General features: G+C 36.1%; 1 protein-coding gene across 11 annotated transcripts in view; it reads left to right on the top strand.

Moving 5' to 3' along the window:
• Positions 1 to 21,000, top strand: part of Ork1 (open rectifier K[+] channel 1) — a 78,036-nt gene that overhangs the window by 44,420 nt on the left and 12,616 nt on the right. The gene's annotated exons all lie outside the window — the stretch shown is intronic.

The following is a 21,000-nucleotide window of genomic DNA, read 5'->3' on the forward strand; positions in this document are numbered from 1 at the left end:
TATGGAACCCAAAGCTTTATGAATTGATTCTGTGCTTAGGAGTAAAGTTGTCAACGCGACTTTGGGGACTGGTTCTATTGGCAAAATGACCACCAGAGACACCTCTAAGGCGGGGTGCTATCGCCTCTTCTCTGGATACTGGTCACCGAAATTCTTGAAATCTGTAGGAGAAAAGGAAGAAAGGTAGTTGCATACGCCGATGACTTAGTGATTCTTATCACAGGCAAATTCTTTCCAACTACCAGCGAACTCATGGAATCGGCACTTTGCGACATTTCGCTATGGGCAGGGCAAAATGGGCTGAGGGCAAACCCAACAAAATCCGAACTTGTCCTGTTCACGACAAGGACAAAGAGGCTAAACGCCACAACCTTAAGCCTATCTTCGGAAGCGAAATATCTTGGAATTATACTCGATTCGAAGTTAAGCTGTAGAAGGAACGTTGAGATGAGATCAAAGAAAGCTCTAGCAGCATACTACGCCTGCAAAATGGCTTTTGGGCAGAACTGGGGACTGGCACCACATGTTATTCATGGCATGTACAGCACAGTCATTCGACCGATACTAACATATGGAGCTCTAGTCTGGTGAAAGGCGCTAGACAAAAAGAGTAATCAGCAGAGGATCGGGAAGGTACAAAGGCTGGCATGTCTGGGAATGTCATGCGCTGTGAGCAGCGCACCTCAGGAAGCGCTAAATGTCATATTTCACTTGACGCCTCTACAAGTCTTCATGCAGGGATTAGCCGCTAGAGGAGCTCTACGACTAAGAGAATCCAACATGTGGAGAACAGCTAAGCACGGACACGCGACGATTCTGGACGATATGACGAAGGGGCAATTAAACGGAATAATAACCGACCTAACTTCCAAAACAAACCACATCCCAGGGGTTTTGGACTTCCAGGTTCAGAACATACGATATCCTTCAAGGGAGGAATGGGAAGTAGGCCTAGACAACGGCAGGGGCATCACAATATACACCGACGGCTCGAAAATGGAAAAGAGAACTGGAGCTGGGATGTACTCTACAAATCTACAGCTAAGCCAATCATTCCGACCTCCTGACGCATTCAGTGTATTCCAAGCCGAGGTCTATGCCATAGAGAGAGCGGCAAAGCTGCTCCAAGATAGCGCGGTCTCCAACACCGACGTAACAATCTTTGTTGATAGCCAAGCCGCCCTAAGGGCATTAGAGTCCAACATGATAAAATCAAACATTGTGCAGAAGAGTAGAGCCTCTCTGGCTTCTATAAATCATCTCAATGTCTCTCTTTGCTGGGTACCTGGGCACAGCGGCATTGAAGGGAATGAACTCGCGGATGAGATGGCTAGGAAAGGTTCCGACTTAGACATAAGTGAGGTGGACAGCTCCGTCTGACTTGCTATGGACCAATAGGGCAGACTGCGAAGTCTCAAGGTCCCTATGGGTATGCTTGGATAGGAAGGGCACCAGCTTCCTTCTCAAACCGAACAAATCTGCGGTGAGGGTACATACGGGTGTCATCACAGGTCATTGTGCTATCGCACCAAGGCTCCGACGATGGCGAATACCAACAAGCTCCCTCTGCAGAAGCTGTCAGGATGAGGAGGGAGAGGAGTCGATAACATTTACTTAAAATAATAAAAATTGTTGTTTTTAGTTTTTTTGGTCATATACCTATGTATATGTATATATGGAGGTTTCATGGACTATTGACCGATCGAATAATTTTTGCTTTTAATTACTCTTTTGGTACTAACGAACAAGCTGGAATAGTAAGCATCATATTCAGACCAATTCTAAATATTCTCGCGGAATTTTGTTCTCGCGGATTTTTTTATTTCCGCGGAAAAATTCCTCCAATTCTTTTCTCCTAGGGAGAAGAATAATTGGGGAATAGGAATTTCGAATTTTCGAAGTCAGCTGTTTTGTCAATTGAAATTTCGTTGCGCATTTCTTATTTTGCTTAAAAAATTGTAGTTTAATTATTGTTGCCAATTTGTTTGAAATTAAGAAATAAGGTATAAACAATGCACATTATTGCATTTCATGTGGTATTCACTGAAATGAGTAATGAATTCGTGCCACAGCAACATCAACAGAGGAGCATAAGAAGAAGACCGGCGGGATAACACAAATCCGCCGGAGTTGCCTGCATTCAATCTGCAAAGCAATTTTCTGGCGGCCAAGTCGAGTTGAGTTCCCCTTTTGCCATATGCCAAAATCTATATAAGGCTTCTTAACAAATCCTTGCCCAATTTCTGGATGGCTGTATTAAATATGCGAAGATCTCCTCCGTTGCTTATGATATACTTTTCGACTTAAAATGAACAATATTGTGGTTGTTGTTGTATTAACAGTGAGAATATTGTGGTAGAATGTAAATACATATTTTAGCACAAATTTGTACAAATAAGTGTTCTTTCTTAAAATAACCAATTTCCTTTAACTATTTATTTATTTATTTTGATGCATTCCCTTTAACTTAACTAGTGAAAAAACTCCCATGAAATGGCAGAGAAATCTCCCTCTCCCTCACATTCATAATACCTACTTTTCTCCCATAACCGGTTTCCGCTTTTTCGAACATTGTTCAGAATAGGAGGAAAGGGAGAAGTGAAAAAACTCACAAGGAATTTTTATTTAGAATACGAGGAATGGGAGAAGGGAAACAATTCGCACGGAATTTTCGTTTAGAATTGGGCTGATTATAAAAAAAAAAATTAACGAACAAGCTGAAATAGCTAAATTTTTGATTTGAACCTTTTTTGGATTGTTAAATGCAAATTCAATATAAAAAATTAAATGCATAATATGAATTTTTGTTTTTAAATATTAACCAGAATGAAAAAGTGATTCGCAATACTAACATTAAAAAAAAAAAAACAAAACAAAAAAAAAGAGTACATTGCATAGTATATGACCCTAACTATATAAATAAATTAATGAAGTTTTGAGGAAATGTGAGGAAAATGAGTTAACGGTAAAAATGTGTTTTTTTCCATACGTCATGTAATGAGACTTAAAATCGATCCCCATCAAAGTTTTTGTGTTATTAACTAATATTTTTTTCATTTCCCTAAGTCCAGTGAAAGCCAAATCCAGCCCACTGTGTGGCGCTTCAAAGAAGAAGGCTCAGATTTCTGGGCTCACGCTTCTTCGACAGCCTGGCAGAGGTTGGGAAGGTGGACATATCGCTTCTTCTTGGGTTCATCAGGGAAAGCAAGTGGTTCGTTGAGGACAGCTAGCAGGTAATGGGGCTAAACGAGTTTGCCGCCACCCTGTACTTACTGAGGGCACTCACAAAGGACAAAAATGTCTCCGAGTGGAAGTGTAGATATCGCCCATGCCTGCCCTCTTCACCTAACCTAACCTAATCACTGGGTGAACTCTGTTACTATTAAATATTGAAAATAATCATTCCCACGACAGCCAGTTGACACATTTTTCACTCAACCAAGGGCTTAGACAGTTTGTAAGGGTGCCGTTCGACGAATAGAGGACATTGTGAATTCCATACCTGTTTAATTCGTTACGTCTCACATATGAATGAACGGGCTAACTAAATAAACATGGCGAAGTCCTGCCACAACAACAATAATTTTTGCTTTAATTCGGCGATATTGGGAATTTTCCCAATCAAATCAATAACGTCGTAATCGACGGCAAATTCCACGCGTATGGAGTACCTAGGCAGGATAGTTGGAAATCCCTAGTTCCCAATCCATGATTTCACTCGTGATATTGAGATACATAATCTCTACTAAAATCAAGGGGTTTGATTTCTATTCGAAATTTATTAGATAAAGTATTTATCAGCGTTATATGGGCGAGTTGAAAGTCAATGCTTCCATTCTGCATTTTTGCCTACTTCGTTGGACTTGGTCAACGCTTTACCGAGTCCATACACGGAAACTCGAATCTTGGCAATATATGGCTTTCTTACCGATTGCATCGCAAGAGGGCGACGAAGCAAGTTAAAAGGTACGGTGGCTTCTACATGCGCCAATTGTCAAGAAGCAGAACAGAATGGTTCACATTGCTAGGTTCGTGTAACACCGAATAGAAGTTAAGATGAAGATGAAAACATTAAAAAAAAAAAAACACTCAAGTGTGTTTTTATGTGCATTGAAATACACCAACCGTCACATTCCAAAACTCTCGTACATTCCTAACTGAGAAGTGCCTATAAATGCCGAATCAATGAATGAAAAACAAAAAGACTTTGTAAATAAAGCAATGACATCGAACTTGAAAAAAAAAAAATGCCAAATTTAGGGGGTGTAGGTAATTCATAGTGGCACGTACGAACAATAGTATGTAAATTTATACTGGACAGCTGTACGACTATGCGCGCTGACCAATAATTTTCACAATCACAGCTACTAGACAATTGTCATCGTATAGTCTCTTCCGTAAACTAACGATACCGGCAACCACGAATTAATTTGTATGTTCAACACACCTACGTTCGCTTTATTTTTATGATTATTGGCATTGTTATTCTTTGTTGTTATTTTTTTTTAAGTTTGTTTTGTTGTATTTGAAATTTAGCTGAGCCAACTTAATAGGCACAACACAAATGAAGCACATTGCCCAATCAACCAAATAAATGTAGCGTTGAACTTAAAGCAGCTAGCTAATCGTAGTTCATTGATGTACCTAGAGCGTCTCACATATGTACAAACATACTCACTCGGCTTTGTTTAGCATGTATGTGTGTGTTTGCGCGCGCTCAATTTCCGCTTGCCGGGTTAGTTTGCAACATTGGATAAATATACAAGCGCGTTTGTGTGTTCCCGCGCGCGGAAGTTATACATTTCGCCTCGTGTGTACGGAAATCACAGCTCTCGGTACTTTTGTATCATTTGTGTGCCATATGTGAAAGGCTGCAATAGTCTAAAAGAAAATTCAAAATGTATATTATACTAACATTAATTGCTGTAAAAAGCCTTTTTTTATTGCCGCTATATATGTATATAATATGACGTCACTGATTGATGCTATTCGGAAGTAACGCCATTTAAAATGTCAAGGTAAATGTGTCACAATGACAGTGAAAATCTAAAGATACATTCTTGCTATTGATACCGCCTTTACTCGCAACTAAATATGTACGTATACATACATATGTATATACATAATCGAATTAAATGTAGATCGTTTGTAATTTAGATGTTTTATTTTAAATTTTAAATAGTTGATTTTGCTGCTTGATTGCAAATCTATGTCGTAATTTGCAATTTTCGCTTTGATTTAATTGTTAGTAATCTGAAAATTAACAAGATTTTGTTTGCATTTTCGTGTTTGATTTGTAATTACTAAGCTTCGATTACATGCTTTGCTAGAAAAAAAGGCGAAGGTACCAAGTACTCGTGAAGTTCGATGTGTTGAGTTAACATATGTATGTGTCATCGATTATGCATACATAGGTATATGGAAGTTTTATAGGTATGTGTTTCATGGATAACATGCTGATAACAAATTGGTAACCCTGCGATAAGAAATCGATAACATTGCGGTGACATATCGATAGCATTTTGATAACTTGTGTATAATTTTTCGATGTTAAATACACAATTTTTTTATAACAAACGGATAACTCGTTGATTTAAAGTGGATTTTATGTATATTAAATGAATTTCATATAATTAAATTTATTTTAATTTAATTTTATTTGATTTATTTTTATTTTTCAATTTATATATTTTTTGAATAATTTCAATTTTACTTCAATTTAATATTATTTTCTATTATGTTTTTATTTTAATTTGCTTAACATTTTTTTAATTTTAATTAACAAATATTTTTTATATATTTTATGTAAATTACTTTGTTTATTTGATTTGTTTGTACAAAGATGTTGCAAACAGCAAGACCCTTAAAATAAACAAATTTCAACTTAAGCTTGAATACCGAACCATGTGCTTTGTTTTTGTAAACACTCCGGCGTCTTATCTCCAACAAAACAGCAGTGTATACTAGAGCTGGATTCGATTCGATTTTTTTAAGAATTGATTTTTTCGATTCCATTCTAGAAAAAAATCGATTTAATCGATTAAATCGAAACGAACAAAGTTTATTTAAATTTTTCTTATTCTTTGTAACAATGTATTTACTTACGTACTTAACCATTTACTCGATATTTCTCGACAAATAAAGCAGGCAGGGCCGTACCGAGACTGGTGCAAGCGATGCGGTGCACCAGGGCCCAAGCTCCGAGGGGCCCCCAAATCCCCGAGTAGCAAAAGTTTCACCGAAAAATGTATACACTAAATTATGGGAAACATTTTATTTATTTTATTCAAATTCTAATCCAAAAGCAGATATCGGGATGGACGTCTAGGATAGAAACTGAGTAAAATACCGTATTCTACACATACTAAACGTCGAATTAGACAATCCACTAAAATTTCTCGGCTTCGCCTTGGATTTTGAACTGTGGATGAGCGAAAATCGATGTTTCGAATGTGCCGATTGAGCTTCTATTAGTGTCTGAAAATTATCTAATTATTGAAAGATTTTAAGCCCTTTAATATGTGGCATGTAAATGGACACACTGAAATTCCACTTATATAGGAACGACTCGAGATTCGAGAACCATGCGCGCAGATTATATTAAAACCTAGTAGGATGTAGAGGGACTCACAACTCGTAACGCGCGTTGAAGATATAACGTTTCTGAGATTTGGCATTGAGTATTAGTCATTAATTTACGAGTCAAATGTAGTGATGTAAGAATTTTTATTTTTTTGTAACGCTGACCACTTGTGATTAGCAACACAAGTGGTACGACAATTTGGCTGTAAAAAGTATGTAAAGAAACTATGTATGAAACATAATATAAAAATATCCTACAAGCAAAACCTTTTGCGTCGTATAACCTTTTTTTTTAGAAAAAGGGCCTCCTGTGAATTTTGCACAAGGGTCCCACGACCTCCGGTACGGCCCTGAAAGCAGGACAATTTCTCTCTCGTTTCGTTGACTGTCGACAAAATTGGAAACATTAAGGAATGTCACATGGGTCTTCACTTGATCCTTTCATGGCAGAGAGATAACTAGTATAGTATATATGTAGTATATACCGAAATGTCATACTTTTTGCACTTTTTTGAATCTTTTATTTCAAAACACAGTATCATACCCATATACATATGTACATATGTAAAACTCCTATATTGCTAACACAATATGTTCGCAATGAGTTTTGATTTCGAAATCAAAAAAATACAGCCTACGAAATTTTTGTGATTGTAGAAGCATAAGTGTGAGAAGAGTAAATTTAAATTTGGGTACATTCGATTTTTTATTACAAAAACAAAAACTTTTAAACAGCAATATATCGGCACTCTGATGTTTGTAAGTGTACCCAGCCTGTATTAGCAATATTGGAGTATTACATACATATATGATCATACCAAAAAAATAGATAAACACATTTTCAATATATTGCTTACCAAAAGTGCGCAGAAATTTCTTCATCCTTCTCTCGAAGTCAACAACACAATAAAGATAAATTTATAAAAAATAATAAAAATTACAGAATATGTATTTCCTCAAGCGTCCGTAAAGCAGGTAGTGATGAAAGCTTCGATGCCTAAAGAATCGAACGATTTAAAAAAAAATCGGTTCTACATTTAAAAAAAAAAGATCGATTAAATCGATTAAGAATCGAATTGAAATCCAGCTCTAGTGTATACATAACTTCGGGCACTTGCAGGCTCAGAAATTGTGTATATTCGCAGAGACTTAAATACATTGTGTACATAACAAGCGTGATATCTTGTCTGTCAAGCGACTTTTAATCTTTTTAGGGTGTTCAATATGGCGACGCATAGGGTTGGCTATCTTCAACGGGTGATAGAAATAGACACAGAATGAGACCACGATAGTCTCTTAAAAATCAGGTGATCTGTTTGTAATTTTGACGTTTACACAGAAGTTATCACACTTGTCTTATCCAAGTGTGCTTGTGTTCCGTTGCTGAGTGTTTTTGTCCATATCAACTCTCCTACCTACCTTGTCCCACGTTACGGTAGTGACAATACTTACGCTTACATTTTTTCTCTTTCTATGTAATACTTCATACAGTATACCAACACCCCACACTACGCCTGCACTCAAATTCTACATACATATATATGTAATATATCCCCTACATAGCATACCACTTACAAAGACTACGCTTAAGCGGCAGTTACCCACCGACATGTGCCGTACGTATGGACGTTTGTCGTACGAAACACGTTTGACCGAACCCTCAATGCCGTAGGAATCAATGTGTGCGTCTGTGTACATGTACATAACATATTTGTGTGTGTATTGTTTACAGCAAAGCACTGTTGCCATTGACCAGTTTGCATGCATGCTTATGCAAACATCAACTTTTGGAATTACAATTTTTCATTTGCGAATGGCAGAAACAAACACTGAATAAGAATTTATAGTTCATTAATTTGTAACTTCCAATTTTATATAATAATTTTAGGATAATTCAACAAAATTTTAAACAATCATTAGGCCTTTTTGTATAATAACTGCAATTGGTCCAAACATAGCACACAAAATGTTTAATAGGCAATTCTGTCTTGTGAGAGAGCGATCAGCTGACACGTTCTTACGGAAAAAATCAAAATTGTTTTGATTTCTACGTTCCGGCCTACATACGTACGTGCATTGACCGTCGCGACGGCGAGTTTTCGTTTACATTGCGCACTCATAAGATAGGTCGTGTCAGCTGACACGTTTTTCGTACGTACGTTCGTGAGTAACTGCCGCTATACACTTATGATTTCCTCATACAGTGAGCAAAGATGTTTGCATATCAAAAACATATAAATTCAAAAAATGGCGAACGGCATGTGTTAAAACATATGTTTTAAACAATTTTAGGTTTATATTAACTGTATAAAATTTGCTTTTATTTTTTGTTTAAGCCTAATCTCATTCCTTCGCATATTTACACTGCGCATTTATTTGTGTACCAACAGTATAACGCTCCCTACAATTTGCTAAGTACATACTATTGACATTTACAACATTTTAATGACACCTTAATTTCTTATTTAGTTATTCAACTGCTTGACGTAAATATTAGTATTGTTTAGCTTATCAGCAACAGTTGGCAAATGTAATCAAAATCAAATGTTTCGCATGTAAAACAAAAATAATAAATTAATAAAAACAAGTGCATCTTGAATTTTAGATTGCATAATTAATTTAATCACTACGTTAAGGGTCGTATAAAGCGCAGACAAGAAAATGTTTATAAAAAAGCCCAACAAAAGTATTATATGTAATATTTCTAAGCGTATTTACGGGAGCTTTCTCATTATCTCATTACATCACGGTGGCCGCCTAGCTCTGCTCTGTTAACTAGCAATTCTTAATATCACCCTAATAATACCAATGAAACTGTTAAAATAACAGAGTTCTGTTAATATTACAATAAAAGAGATTTCTGTGGCACGATAATATCGACAGTTCTTCGCTATTGAAATGACCAATGAAATCAGGAATAGGCTGTGAGGTGGCGTTAAGTAACTCTTCGCTTATTTGCGAGAAACATTTCAGTTCAAACGGTTTTATTTTCTTCCTAACGCAGACAAGTGCTTTTAAGAAGGCGCGCTTATTCCCCAGTACAACTTACGTTAATAAAGAGCCGTTGTATAGAGATCAGCAGACGCAGACTAAGGCCCACTTGCAGAACGGAAGGTTACCTTTTCAATTCAGAGTGTACCTGACATGAGAGGCTAAACTCAAACATTTTCGACAAATTTTTTAAACTACATACAGCTCTGAGCTAAAAAAAAATAACTTACCGTTCTCCAAGTGGGCCTGATTGAGTATAGTACTTAAGCCATCATGTAATATGTTTTATGCTTTATATGTAGCTTGTGGACTTCACTCCGCCGAATTTGTTCAAATATTAATTTCGACGCACATTGTAGTAAAATTAGTAACTTGGTTGGTTAATATATTTTTTATATTTATTTTAAATTGTTTCTATCAAATCCAATTATGTAAAATTCAATATTGAAAATTAAAATATTGATAAAACATATTCAAATTACAAAGTTCAAAGTAACTTAAACACAAAGTTAAATAAAAATAATAAGAACCCTAAATATATGTCGTACATTGTTTGGGAATGTCGACGCATTTGTAGATCAAAGTTATTTCTGTTAAAAAACATACGCATGAACACTTCAAAAACGGTGACTTGTTGACAATACTGATTATTCTTTCTTTTCGCTGCTTATATTGGTTCCCAAATAACCGAAGTTCTACACAAGTACATCGTCCTGCCCTTATTCACTTTCTCCGCCGTTTTACCTAAACTAAATAGCGATTTTTTTCATTGAGGGACTATTCAAGTAAATGCAGTTATAGAACAAAAATATACCTCACGGAGAGATTAAAAAACATAAAAGCAAGTCTTGCAATTCTTTACGAACAGCTAGTAAATGTAAAATCTTTGAGGACATCGCTGAAGAAATGACGCTTGCTGACAAGAGGTATTTTGTGTGGTTGCCAAAGAGTTCCGTTCCTAAAAAATGAACTAAAATAAACAAATATGCTACTATTTTTGTTTCTATAAATTTCTATCTATTTTAATCCCTTTTGAAAGATTTAACATATTTAATATGGTCTATCGTTAATGATAAAATTTATATCAGAACGAAGAAAATAAATTTGAATAACTGTTGTGCCTATTGTGATATTGTAACATGTGAAATCTTTTTTTTTGGGGATTTGGGATTAATGGAAGGGTTCTATGACCATAGTGCCAGGTACAAAATCGAAATGGTCTTTCTAAATTATCGTTTTATTTCACATGTTCCTCCGTTATTCACCAAAGCTCCGCTTTTTAATTTTATTTAAATTCCGTTATTTCTCGTACAAATGCCAGGCACAAATTCATAAGTTTTTTTCCATTTATATGTAGTCAAATATATTTGTCATAAAATTTGAGTTTTAAATGGCACCACGCCAGGTACAAAATCAGTAATGTTGGTCACACCACTTTAATTCACAACACTTCCTGCATTGCACATCTAAACTCCGCTAGAAGGGAGTTTAGGTGCCACTCTTTAGGTTCATTTTAGTATACGGCTCAACCAATTCAAGCCCGAAAATATCTTGGTTGAGTCGATGCAGGCACTGCACGTCCACTCTGACGAAAGGACAAGAACGGGAAAAAAGGATATGAAATCTTCAAAATGCATATAACCAACATTTTGACGATTGTTTCATAGCTCTAAAAGATGCGTAAATATACATTTAATTATCGATGATCTAAATTCTCAATACCATAGATTACAAAAATTACTCATACGACCTGTCTACCTGTATTTGCAGTATTTGCATATCATAAAGAGGTTGGCTCTAAATGATTGATTCTGTAAAAAATCCTTAATAAACGGCTTAATTAAGTGCACGCTTCGTGATAAAAATATGCTTTGCTAAGCTAATGTTGTATTACTCTAGATGGTACATTATGAACCAACAACTAGCTTTTAAATATTACGGCAGCATTTCACTTATCTTCCTTCATTAGCGAAAATGTTTTGCTACACATTACTTGCATAGAAGTACTATTTTTTCTTTTTTTTTAGATACTTTTTCTTAATCAAAGGCCATATTATTTGCTATAAACAGTGCTGCTCAAAATTTTTTATATGGAAGTGCAAATCACAATACACTGAAATTTTTTTGTATTTAAAGCATTTTCTGTTCGAAATTTAATGTATCGTCGGGAGAAAAATGTACCTTAAATGTGATTATTCTTGAATAATCATTTGTTATTCCTATTCCGAAACGCTTTTTATTCATTCATCATTGTAAAATTGAGCTTTAATTGTTTTAGAGTAATATTTGACTGCTTTTCACAGTCATTTTCTGATCATATTTCAATCGTTTTGGTTGGGATTTTTGAATCATTTTTGAATGCGATTATGATGCACTTATTCTTCATATCTCATTCAAAATAAGATACTACTTAGTAATCTTATTTCATCAGGGGAAGAAAGCATGTGGAAGTGAGCTATTTGAACCACAGGTCACTCGCAAACAAACTTGACCGATATACACCTGCGACTACAACATCCAAATCAGCTGTGATCGTCAATATCTTAAAATAAGATACGGTACGGGATGTCGAAGACATATCCAGGTACATATGTCAAGAGAGTTTCACTTAGCTGGGGTTCAAATAGCCACAACCTTTGTATTGTCCAACTTATATGTATTTTCTGTGAAGCCGAAGGTGGAGAAATGGTTGGGGAAATCTTCGGTCGAGCAGGATTTGCATTATATTGTCTTGAAGAAAGCTTAATAATCAAATTTTTATATATGTAGATATTTTTTCTGAACTTCATGATTGAACAAATGTGTGTATGTGAAAAAATAAGATTTTTAATAAAAAAGTAAAATTTTAACAAGTAGAAAATTCATTATTCAGTCAACAAATATAGTCAGAAAAGATTCAGAATAATTAAAAATGATTATAATTTTTTGATTACCTAAAGTAAACACATTTGATTCAAATATGATTCCAAAATGTGATTGAAAAACTATACTCAGTTTTTTATCATCAAATGTAAGCATATTTGATTATTCTTTTTGTTTTATTAAAATTTAATCATCAAAGGACTTCAAAAATGATTCCAAAAAGTGATCGAAAAATGCTTTTCAGTTTTTGATCATCAAAAGTATTCATATTTGATTATTTCTTTTGTACAATTGTATGATAACTCATTATTTAGTCAGAAAGAGTAATCAAATTGTATTTATATGTAGGGAAATTCAAAATTTAATCATCTAAATGCTGAGTGGGGAAAAATATATTTAAAAAATTTAAATTTTTTGAGGTCGGAAAAAGTTGAATATTTGGTTTTAAGTTACAAAATACTTTCTTAAAATATTACATCAATGGTTATATCACCAACATACAAGAGCCAATAAATTTAATTCTGAAAGTAGCGAAAAATTACATTGACCTCTAGCCTCAATTTTTGTGGGAACATTTTCTATATACATACATATATCGTCGGAAGTTGGTTTTCAATAATCATACTAAAAGGGAATGTGGAAATTTCCGCGAATGTTGCATTGGAAATTGAATTTGAAAACTTTTGAAATGTTTAATAAGAGGGCTCCGCGTGGTTTGTTTTAAATTTGTGTTCAAATTTAAATACATATATTAGCAACAGAGATTACTGAGGTGCTGAAATACCACTTGAATTTAATAAAATATTTAACAAGTAAATGATAGGCATGGTTACTTAACGGTTCCTCCCACTTCCAGTCAAAAAATTTCTCATAACCAAGAAAAATAATATACCGAATTGAAATAAAAAGTCACAGAAACTACCCGTAAGGAGAATCTCTAGTTCAAAATAAGTGCATTTCTACTGCATTCTGAAACACTAGTAGTTCGCCATCTATCTCTTTTACATGATTTCAACTGGCGAATTTAACATGGCGACGTCCTAGGCGGTGGAAATTGTCCACGCTGCTTTAACTTTTCACTAGTTCCTAACTATGTATGTATGTATATACAAATTTCTTTTTGATATTTTTTCGATAGTTACGTACTGGTGGAATAGTGTTGAGAAAGAGGCATACTCATATGTAGCCGCAGCTTGGTAAAGCTGGTAGCAGTTTTTTTGTCGATTTTATAACTGAAAATCTAGCTTATTTGGCACTATATGTCTAGTTTTGAACCAGAATTTTGTATCACTAGTTCTGATTCCCTTGAGGGTAATCAACTATTATCATATGAAGTTAGAATAGGCTCCCCTTCTTTTGGTACATTTTTGCTTATATGCTTTAGTCATATGCCCCATATATTTCAGCTCCGCGGTCAATTATCTATTTTAATTTTATTTATGAATCAATTTTGATTACAAATTTTTTTCAGTGCTTTAATATTTTTGAATAATTTTTAGTTGTCAAATTTTTAGTGTAAATTTTTTTATCATACACAAGTGCCTGAGCTTCATACGGGAATGCTTTTTCTTGGCATTTTCATAAGATATTCGAGCATTTTCATATGATTCGAAATTATATGTGAGAGAATATGGGAGTGCTATGAAATTTTTGTTTATATTCAAAGTGTGAATTTGAATCTGTGCCTATGACTCAGGGCAAAACAAAAATAAAAGTGGTACAAGTGTATAGGGATTGAGCTATAATTTTCATAACTAAGCAAGTAAAAAACCTTCCACCCTCTAAATTTCAAACAATTTGCATTAACAAACGTCCGCATGGGGTTCTTTTAATTTACACATATGTCTTGGCAGCAATTTTGATAAGGAAATAGAGACGAATATGCAAACTTAATAACCTAAAATTGCATCTAATTTAGTTAAACGTGTACCTTATTTATATAAACTGCTCGCAACGCCGGGAACAAGTTGTGCTGTTGATGTGCACGTTTTCGAGGTGCAATTGCTGTCATCTTCTTATAAATCGACGGTACATATGCAATTATTATGCGATTACCAAAATACCACTACAATATTTTGTATTGTTGTGTCGACATCGGTATTCTTATAACAAGTCACTTGCATTATTAAGTTTATTACTTTAAATTGTTCAAATCTTCTATAGTCGATGTACATATGTATATATTTATTAAGTGACAAATACACTTCTATATGCATATGAATATTACCGTTATTTTTCAACCTCATTCTTATTTGTTACATATTTATGTATGTTAAATTGTATGATAAAACATCTTGACAAAGCATAAAGAAAATATTCTCAAGAGGCGGCGAATTGAAATCGGTTGATCTTGAAGTCGCTTGTTCGCAACAAAAATTTGAGGAACAACCGATTTATATGTACATATGTGCGGTAAAAAGCAATTAATTAAGAAAAAAAACGAATATAGTGAAAACCTTTCAATTAATTATATAATATTCTCTTGTAAACATAATACACTAGAGTACCACGCAGATTTTGTTCTGCCCGAAAATTGATTTGCCTACATTTAAAAATTGTGCCTCGCTTCCCGTCGTCACTATCTATTCCATTTCCGTTCTTTAGTGATCAACCAATTTTATTTTTATTTATTTGAAGTTTTATTATTTACAAACAAACATTTTCTTTTTGAAGTATTTTAAAAATTTTCATATTTAAAATATATGTAACTCAGTTAAAAATTATTTAAAAATTAAAGTACAAAGTACAAAGTATATATCAAAATAGTTAACACCATGGTATAAATATTACAAGGTAAAACCGGTGAGAGCCGAAATGACGTTAAAAAAAATTTTAAAATTCTCACTGCTCTCACATTTTAATTTTTTTATTTTGGGTTTGTTTTCATAACAGAAATACATATAACAAACTGTAATATATTTGGTAATTCTATACGACAGCATGACACTCTTAATACACGTCCAAAAATATCAAGAGGGGTATCAAAAGACGCGCTTTGGATCCATGATCGCGAATCTGAAAGCGGAGGTAAACAATTTTGGGTCTGCCAAGAGATATTTGGAAAAGAAATTTTGAAAATTTCCTTGTGGTTGTTGTAATTTTGATGATTTTGTCGTACCCACAAAAAATATTGTGAACATAAGTGTTTTGCGCGGATATAGTTTTGGTCTCCAAACCGTTGTTGGACCCACCCAAGGTAATTTTTTATAAGCGCGGCCAAAGGCCGCCAATACAGAAAGGTGTTCTGCGCAAAAATACTATGGATTCCACCCTCGGTTTCGGAGCACTCCGGGGTCATTTTATCTTTTTCGTTAATATCTTTTGAACGATCTACAATTTTTATTTTCCGCCTTCGGATTATTGTTGTCGAGGTCAATACGAGTCTTTTGTACACCTCTCCCGGTATGTTTGAACGCGTATTACCAGTGTAATGCTGTCGTATAGAATTACCATATATTTTTGCGTTCTATCATTAATAATATGATATTTTATCCAAAACCGAATTTTTTATTGGTGGAAATAACTTTTTTTTGGTGGGAAAGAAATCTCAACGGCCAACCGCATTCCAGAATTGTATTGTGGTTTCCCGCAAAAAGAAGCATCAGGCCACGATTCTTTTCTGAGGAATTTTCTTCAATAAATTGTTGTGCCAAGGTGTACGTAAGAGATACATACCTACTAATAATAACAATTTGGTGTGACATATATCCGAGGAGATTAAGGTCTAGCTTTCCATCCAATTTGAACTGGCTCACCTAAATACATGTTTTATGCCGAGCCAAAACTGTATCTGTTAAAGCGGACGAACTTTTGGTGCCAAGGTAATGCCGAGGGACAATGTTGTTGTTGTTGTAGCAGTGCTTCGCCCCACCTAATAGTTGCGACCGATCACAAATTGTCATCAATATCCTCTAACGGGAGTCCAAGGAAACTTGCTGTTTCAACAGGGGTGGACCATAATGAAAGGGGTGTTAGAGGCGTTGGTTCCATATTACAATTAAAGAGATGGTTGGTGTCATGTGGGGATAGGTAAGAGTTTAACCTGTTACAGTATCCATAACGAAGTTGAACTAGAGTGACTCGCGTTTCCCTGGGGAGAATGCGTTCCTCTTCCGCAAGTTTTGGGTACTGTTCTTTGAGTACTGGATTGACCGGGCAATTCTTGGCATAGAGGTCCGACGCATGTATGTGGAGTCCACCAAGGACCTGCTTGTGTTTTTTTGCTTCATACGGCTGAGTTCTCAGGTGCCGTATTTCCTCAAAATGCTTACGGAGATGACTCCTTAAGCCCCTAGGCGGTGTTGGCTCATCAATCAGATGTCTGTTGGGATGCCCAGGTTTCTGGGTATTCAATAGGAACTGTTTGGTGAGCATCTCATTTCTCCTGATGGGGAGTATTCTCGCCTCATTATGTAGATGGTGTTCTGGGGACATAAGACAGCCCGTGGCGGTTCTGAGAGCAGTATTTTGGCAGGCCTGTAGCTTCTTCCAGTGGGTAGTTTTTAGGCTTGGCGACCATATAGGGGACGCGTAGCATGCAATCGGCTGGCCAATTGCTTTGTATGTGGTAATGAGCGTTTCTTTGTCTTTTCCCCAAGTACTGCCAGCAAGGGATTTGAGGATTTTATTACGGCTCTGGATTTTCGGTACAATTGCCGCTGCGTGCTCACCAAAATGTAGATACTGATCAAACGTCACACCCAAGATTTTGGGGTGTAGGACAGTCGGTAGCGTAGTGCCATCGACGTGAATGTTCAAAATGGTCGACATTTGGGACGTCCATGTTGTAAATAAGGTCGCGGAGGATTTAGTCGGTGATAATGCCAGCTTTCGCGAGGCGAAAAAACTGGAGAGATCGGGGAGGTAGCCGTTTATTCTGTTGCAAAGCTCATCGCGCTTCCCAAGACAGTCGGTTCTATATACCGGAGCGACTGGGGATTTTTCTCGACCAAGGACTGTCATTTCAGTACAACCCCATTTAATTTGTTGCGTCCCTCCCACAAATTGTCATCCTCCCAGCAGCTCCTTGCAGCGTGACTGCTCCATATTCTCTTGCTCCGGGAAGGTATCGAACTCAATCCGGGTCCGTCTCCTGACCCCGGTCCTAAGAAATGGGTTTGCTGAATCTGCCGGAAAAAAATCTTTTTAGGACGGTCATACTCTTGTCAGTGTGTCTCGTGTAAGGGATGGTTGCATCGGACAGGTTGTTCTGGGCTAGATACCAAAACCAGACGTCCACGTAACTTCTATAAATCTTCCCCCCCCACCCACTACCTTCCAGCATCACCACTGCTCAGCAAGACACAACAAGTACCCGCTGCTGCTCGCGCCCGTAGTAGAGTCGGGAGCAATTCCGAGTATCAGCCCCTGCCCCTGTCTCGCCTCCCCCGTCCTCTACCCACTCTTTTCCGGCAGCAATTGTGTAGGTCAGGGAACAGACTCTTAGTCCCTACCTCCCTTTGCACCGTTTGGCAGCCCAGAATATATATATTTGCGACATCCACCCAATGTAGCTCCTGCCATGGACGGTGCCACTTTCCTGGATGTTCTGGTCTCCGCGACGGCAACCCCCCCGACGGGATTCAATGCTTACCGAAGGACGTCCAGTCCCAGGGCCACAACAGCAGTTGCGTCCTAGCCTTCCACAATCCAGGCGTAGTCACCCGTTACTTACTCCCAGAGTGACGACCTCTCCCCCTATGCACTTCAGAATTCTGCCGAGGGACAATCGGTACTATTTATACAAATTTTCTTAAATATTTTTGATGGATAGGCCAACACACTAGCTCTAGACCACGGCGGCAGACGCCGGTAAATTCAGCCTCCACGAACTATCATACTCCAACTGAACGATGCTGTTTAGATAAGCTGCGAAGAGCTACAGCGCTTTTGCTGGCGTGGGCAAGTTATGGGAAGATCTCCACTGAGTTCGGAGAAGCAGGTGGGGGAAGACTTTGATCTCTCTTGGTGCGCCCTGTTGGCGTCAGTTATCGCGAAACAGGGTTAGCTGGAGCGACTTGTTACGCAACGACCAGCATCTCCTAAACGGTTAAGCACCAATTAACGAATTTATCTTCCAACCGCGAGGAGCATTTGGCACTGCTGATCTCTTAAGAAGTGAAGTTTCCGCATATTTAAGGGTTAAAGACGTATCAACCAAGTGAAGAAGGATGAATGAAAAATCAATAGGGGTGGTCTCCAACATTCGCTGTTTAATTAGAAGAGGTTAAGAAGTAAGGTATTTTCTTTTGTCTCTTTGCAAAAATAGGTCGTGTTGAGGAATCCACTATATTGGCAACTAATTTTTTTGCCATATACTTAAAACGGATTTCAAAACTTTTCGAAATATTTTTTCACTTATTTCATAAGCATTTTATTTTTTTGGCATTAAAAAAATTGAAAAATGTAATACCAACAATTTTTTGTGTGTTTTCTTTGGTTTGGCATTTCCACAAAGTTTAAGGGAGTGATTTTAAATTTTTTTTTAAAATCAAAAAACCATTATGGCCGCCAAGATGAGTAAATGGTTTTACCTGGTGATATTTATACCATGGTTAACACTATACCTTCTACTCTATCTTCCATTTTTCTTATAATTCTTGTTCCTTTTGTCTGCCTTCCACTTCCCAATCCCACCTCCACTCCCAATCCCATTCCCACTCCTGCTTCCTCTTAACTTCACATTCCCCTTCCCACTCACAGTCCTAGTACCACTACAACTCCCTCTCCCATTCCTTTCTCTATCACCTCAATTTCCTCATATATGGAATCTCTACCGCAAATATCGAATACCTGCTTCACCTGACCGCCCCATTTCAATATCTTTGTTTGTATAAATAAACCCTTACGAAATTAAATGAAACTAACGCAATTTTTAAAATGGCTTTCATGTTTATAAAAAGATAAAGATAGATAATGGAGAAATTATCCTGCCCAATAATATTCCCTATTTATAAGCTTTTATTTACTTTCAGTTAGCTGTTGTCTGTAATCAAATCTTGCAAGTTAAATTTGATACACTTCCCGGTGTCCGATTGAGCTGAAATTTTGCACACATGTATAACTCCGATGACAATGCAATATTACTTTGCGAGAATTCTATAAATTAATCGATAACAGAGTTATCGGTAAAGATTTGTGTTCACAAGGGAATAAAAGCCTAAGACCTCAAGAACGCAGGTAACTTCGCTTTGTTTGTGTATGCAACAAACGTAGAAGTTAGGCTGTTATTCCTCAATGTTGCATACTTTTTGTTGCATACTTTTCTGCGCACTTGATTTTGTTTTACAGATTTTTGGCGATGGGACAGAGCAGAGATCAGCAATAAGTAGTTGTAAACTTGTCGTCTGAGACAAAAAAATTCCATATTGTACATAATTATATATTTTTAACACCTAAATTAATTAAATTTTTACACCTAAATTATTAAATCTTTGACCTAATAAAAAGCATGTTAAATTTTGATAGTATAATTAAGAACATTTAGGATCCCCTTTTCTTGCTATCACAATGTAACACGCTTTTATTAGAACAATTAGGACTGTGGTATAAGCTGTAAGATTTAATAATTTAGGTGTAAAGTTTTAATGTTAAAAATATATAATTATGTACAATATGGAATTTTTTTGTCGCAAACGAAAAAGCCTAATTATCGTTAAAGGTTGCAATGAACGATTCAAGGTTCGATTCGAGCTCAAGGCCAGAACAATAATTTTTTTCTAATAATAATTATTGTTATTTTTGAATTTTTCTAAATTTGAAAAATTGTATTTTGTTTTTGGAATAGTAAGTAGAAAATTTTTCAGACAACCTGCCATAGCTGCGCAGATAGATCCATTTCGAAGGGTGCTAAGCCTTCATCATCAGTACGCTTTAGGCATGCTGCGCTAACCATTTAGCTATACAATGCAATGAACTTAAAAAGTGTTATATTTCTTTACCGTCAATTTATTTTTTACTTTTTAGTTAATTTTATTAACCAATAATAAAAGCTTATTTTTAAAAAAGTTTTTTTTTCTTTAATTTTATTTTAAGTAATTACTCTACCAGTAAACAGAGGCATTTGTATTATTGTAGCTGCTGCAAAAAAAATTTACTTCTTTCCTCTCCCCCCTTCTCTTCATATTTGATCACTGTCTCTTTTTCGTATCTTCTTCCTATTTATATTCTCGATTTGTCTCTCTTCTACTCCCACTTTCTTTCCTCTCCCTCAACTTTCCTCTCTTCTTCTTCATCTCCTTCCCATCTTCCCCTCGCAATTTCTTAATTTTTATCTCGTTTTTCTACTTATACTTTCTTCCTTTTCCATAACCCTATCTTCTTTTTCTGGCGGCCACCGTGGTGTGATGGTAGCGTGCTCCGCCTACCACACCGTATGCCCTGGGTTCACACCCCGAGCAAAGCAACATCACAATTTTAGAAATAAGGTTTTTCAATTAGAAGAAAATTATTCTCACCCCTCGGCAGTGTTTGGCAAGCGCTCCGGGTGTATTTCTGCCATGAAAAGCTCTCAGTGAAAACTCATCTGCCTGCAGATGCCGTTCGGAGTCGGCATAAAACATGTAG

The sequence above is a fragment of the Eurosta solidaginis genome, chromosome 4, assembly GCF_040869045.1.
Source record: "Eurosta solidaginis isolate ZX-2024a chromosome 4, ASM4086904v1, whole genome shotgun sequence".
NCBI classification, from domain to species: domain Eukaryota; kingdom Metazoa; phylum Arthropoda; class Insecta; order Diptera; family Tephritidae; genus Eurosta; species Eurosta solidaginis.